This window comes from Lissotriton vulgaris, chromosome 6 (genome assembly GCF_964263255.1).
Source record: "Lissotriton vulgaris chromosome 6, aLisVul1.2, whole genome shotgun sequence".
In the NCBI taxonomy this organism is placed as follows: domain Eukaryota; kingdom Metazoa; phylum Chordata; class Amphibia; order Caudata; family Salamandridae; genus Lissotriton; species Lissotriton vulgaris.
This window is the reverse complement of record NC_141694.1, coordinates 1,919,693,427-1,919,698,363: the sequence shown is the minus strand read 5'-3', so window position 1 is coordinate 1,919,698,363 and position 4,937 is coordinate 1,919,693,427. Positions and strand designations below refer to the sequence as shown.

The 4,937-nt window shown below is 48.7% G+C and overlaps 1 pseudogene; it reads right to left on the bottom strand.

Moving 5' to 3' along the window:
- Positions 1-1,960: 1,960 nt before the first annotated feature.
- LOC147709925 (uncharacterized) lies at positions 1,961-3,084 on the bottom strand (annotated as a pseudogene).
- Between the last annotated feature and the right edge of the window lie 1,853 nt (positions 3,085-4,937).

Genomic DNA, 4,937 nt, shown 5'->3' with positions numbered 1-4,937 from the left:
CTGAATTACGTGATGATTACGTGCATGTTATACGCCTTCTGTGCAGACAAAGGTGGGATTTTTGCTTGTGGCTTTGCAAATCTCTGCAGTAATAGGAGGGCATTAATTCTCCTTGTTTCCCTATGCCTGAAAATAAAATATCTTCTTAGTAATGCAACGGATGCTGATGTTTTTTCTATTCTAATGAGAGCCCCCACTTAAACCTCTCTAATATTTTCGCGGGAGTTCGGCAATGGTGCTTATTTAAAACGCTTCGATGTTGTCGGTTGTGTTCAATCATAAGGTTCTTAAATGAATGTACCTGACAAGAGGAATTGACAATATATATATTTATCTTTGATGGCATGTGGGCCTTACCTTGTAATTACCGTAACAAGGGAGAGATACAGTAAGTTTATGCCACCATGGAAGGTATTGGTTGTTCCATGCTGTTAAGAATATGCTTTGTCTTGGGACTTTGAAGTGAGCCATGTTTTCAGCTCTTCGGCAACACAATTCCCCTGCTGTGATACTAAAGTTTAAATAAGGGGAATCTGTGGGGATATAAAAATGTAATTTAGAGTAAAAGGTGAAAACGCAAATTAGATGTTTAGACCACTAGGGAATTCGTAAGCTGAAACTTTGACAATAGCAAAACAAAAATTGATAACGTTTTTATGGTAATGAGCCAATATAGTAATATTTAGACTAGTAACATTTTCGTCACGGTATATCATGCCATATAAACATGGTGTGATCATTGGTGAGCATAAGTTACAACGCAAGGGCGCTCATATTTCCGATGGTGTTTCGCAACAAGTGCACATTTAAAGCGCTTGGAAATTTTCAGTGCTGTTATGCAACCGGTGCTCATTTAAAGCAGGGGCTCTTTCTAGGGGGTTTGATATTCACCAATGCCTAACATTTGCGCATTTAAAGCGCTTGCATACTTACAATGGTGTTATGCAGCCGGGGCCCATTTAAGGCGCTTTGATATTCGCAATGCCTACAAATAAGGTATCCTCGTGGTAGTGCACCCGGCTGACTTAAAGTGCTCTGTTATTTTTCGGTTGTGTTCTGCAACAGGTGTGCATTTAAAGCGCTTGGATAGTTTTGGTGGTGTTATGCAACCGGTGCTCATTTAAAACCGGGGTCCATTTAAGGCGCTGTGATATTTCCAATGCCTACAAATAAGGTATCCTCGTGGTAGTGCAATCGGGGCTGACTTAAAGTTCTCTGTTATTTTTCGGTTGTTTTCAGCAACAGGGGCTCATTTAAAGCGCTCTCATAATGTCAGTTGTGTTCACTCTATATACACTGATAATTTTGTCCAGAGCGCCCGAGACTCAGCAGCGGTGCGTCCATTGGGGCGTAGGGGCGTAGCCCCACAAGCCCCATGGACGCGCTGCTGCAATAAAATAAACTGGTGTGACTGTCACTGTCTGTTTAAAAAGTTCGAGCGAGCGCCGCCGGGAATCACCCGAGTTATCCAGGAGTGGGGAGTGCAGGGGGGCTGGTCTGGACTGCTGCGCAGCTTGAGTGACAATCCACGACCACGTGACGCACTCAGCTGCAGCAGCAGACAGCCAGCCAAGGTATATAGCGCGCAAGTGATGTTTAGGGCAGAAACTTGCATGCGCATCAGTGTTCCCCCATAAGGGGGTGCTTGTTTAAACTGGCCGCAGCCCCCGGCTTCACAAAGGCGACACAGGGGGAGCATTCATGAGCCCCCCTAGGCGCCAGGATTGGCCAGTCACCGCAGGGCAATCCATTATTGGATGCCGCGCGTGACGTCAGATTCTGATTCAGCCTCTCTAGTCTCTACCCGCCATTACCGAATGCGAGTATCCTGGCTGAAGGAATTGGGACTGGCCGAGGGAGGAAAACCATGGGGTGTATAACGGAGCTTGGGGAGGGAGAGGAGAGGTGAGTGTATTCTCTATATTTACTAGATAAGCATGCTGTGCTGCTACTCGCCAGCTTAACTCATCCTCAGTACGTCTAGTGCTCCGTGGGCCGCCTCCGGTGCTCTCTCTGGCTGCCGGCTCTGATTTGCGGACTCTGCCGGCGGTGCTCGCCCTAGTAGCTGGAATTCCTGTGGGCTGGCAGGTGGCACTGCCACGCCCTGCGCTCGATTATCTGGCCTCGCTCCACCTGTTGAACTAACATCCAGCCCTGCTGTCCGCGCCCCGAGCCCCGTCACCGCTGCCAGGTTGCGTGCTGCAGGTTGTTGCCCCGGAGACGAGGCCTGTGCACTCGAGGGAAAGGCCGCTGGAGACACGGGGCAACAGCTGGACTCACCTCGCCTCTGTGTGCAAGGCGGCTTCAGCCTTGGCACTCCGGGACGCCAGGGCACATGTGGCTGGTATCTGAAGACACCTCACGCTGGGTGTTGTCATAGCAGCTAATGAGTGGATTTCTGAGTTGGGTGATGTCACTTGAATCGATGTTTGCATCGGAGTGCCCCCTGTTGGTGTTGTCATGGGAAGGGATGCTTGGGGCCACAGGTCCGTTTCGCTGTGTGCCTCATGGTGCCCAGTGCTTGGACTCGGAAGTTCTTGTTGTATGTCGTCGTAGCAGCCAGTGCTCGCATGTGGGTGAACTTCTGTGTGTGTGTGTCGTCAAGGGACGCTGTGCTTGATTCTTGGGGTGTCTCTTGTGTGTTGTCGTAGCAGCCAAAGCTTGCATCCGGGTGCCCCTCTCGTTTGGTGCCATCCCGATGCTCGTGTGTAGCACGTGGGGATCCCTCTCGATGGGTATAATCTTGGGATGTGTTGTTAGGGTTTTGGTTCCCCTCCCCAGCATCACAGGAGTTGTCAGGGTCTCCAGCATGTTCTCCATGGCATAGGGCCCCCTCTGATCCACAGATGGGCCCAGGTAGGGTCTCTTCCTGGCCTCCAGAGCATAGAGTCTTAAACAGGGTACCACTGGGCTCACTTCTGCCCCTAACTGTTCAGGGGGCATACTCTCAAAAAAGGTTTCCTTCTTGGGGCAGTGGCCGGCATTGCCTGCTGAGGGCATGTCACCAGAACATATTTCTTGTGTTAGGTGCGTGTCCATGCTAGCAGCGTCCGAATGAGACGTCTGCGCAGTCAACAAGGCCATTGGAGAGTCAACGGGGTGACAGGTGGCTCAGACAGGCAGGCCCTAGGGGCCACAGGCACTTGGGAGGTACTGGCAGGTGACAGTTGTCTAAGGCAGGAAGAAGGGGGCACCTGGCGCAACAAATGGGTGACAGGTGAGCAACAGGTAACTCAGGCAGGTGGCAGAGGCAGGTGGGAAGTGACTTCTATGGATAACAGGTAAGCCACTGTAATTGTGTTCTGTGCATGGAGGGAACGTTTGATTACATCTCCACGTGTCTGACGTCAACAAGTTGTAGTATAATTTTCTCTCGTTGTGTTGCTTTATGCTGAGGACGAAACTGCAAATATAAATCTGGGACTAAATGAACTTCGCATGTGTTAAGTGGGATAACCTGAAATTTCATACGCCCAGGCATTCTTTAACGACTGGCCATTGACCACCAGTTCCCCCTCCTTCTTACTTATGGTCCTGTGTTGTGCCTGCTCATGTGAAGGACAATTTTTACTTCAATGATCAATGTCCGGTTCGAGATGTGTATCCAGTGTTGTCTAGTATGTTTTGCGGAGCTATCGAAAATATCTGGTGGGCTTTGCGCAGGCACTGATCCTGTGCCATGTGAGGGCATATGAGGGTTTGATTGAATTGACATCTGGGCACCTGCCTCCAGTTGTTGCTTCTATTTCTTAGGTGAAGATTACACCACTCCGATGTAGCAACTGTTTGTTTTGGGGCAAAATTAGGACAAGCCAGAGTTGCTCCTTAGACACGCCTTTACATTTTTATCCTAAATCGGAGGCAATATTCCTAATACAGTAGCTATGTTTCCACGATCAGAAAATGCAGTTTTGCCCGATTCAGGACTTTTCTCAGGAATGTATGGAATAAGACGTTGGCGATCATGTTTATCATTAGTTGTCTGTATTGATGTGCAGAGGAGTTTATACCAGTGTTGAGGTGATGTTAATCTCTGCCTTATTTCCATGCTCCACGACATTTTAAGTAGGTGGGTTTATCATATGGACTTTTAAATAAGACTTTTTTGCTCGGTTAAAACTGAACTCTCTGCACTGTAGGGTTTGCAGGCCCAGGTGCTCCTGTGCTAAAACATGCTTCAGCATTTGCTTTTTTACCCTTGATACAGCATAGCAAGGTGTGTGAAGGAGTTAAATACTCTGAGTGGGGATGTAGTACTTTTTACAACCCTCCTGATTTGCTGCACAGAGGCCCATCCTGACCCCTTTGTAATTGTGACCTTAAAAAGCTTTGCCGTTCAAGCTATTTTAGTATAACTGAGTAAGATTTATCACAAGAGCTTCTTGTGTTGCAGTGCTGCAATATATATGCGGAATGACACCCCGTCTGGTGCTGGCACGTGGCGGCTGGAGGGCCACACTACACCCCGACTGCTACTGTCACATGTACTGCAGCGGCTGAAGGGCCACACTACACCCTGACACCCCCTCAGATGCTGGCACGTGTACTGCAGCGGCTGACGGGCCACACTACACTTCGTCAGCCCTTTAATGCAGCAAGCTGTACTGAAGCGGTTGTAAAGGTCATCCCACTATCCATGGCGGCCTCCTGCAGGAATGGCATGTGTACCGACACCTGCATTATTATGGCTGCAATGACCAGACCCTTCTCTACCCCTCTCCCCCCTCCCCACTTGCCCTGCATTCAGTTTTTTTTTTTTTCAGATTAGGGGCTGGTATTTGGATGTGACTAAGGCATGCCTCCTTGCTGAGTTTAGTCATAGCTAGAAAGTAGTCCAAAGTCACACACAACATTTTTAGTCACTTTATATTTTTTGGGGTCAATACAATTTCTCTGCTAGGACATTAATGTCTGGAGAAATAATACCTGCAATTAGC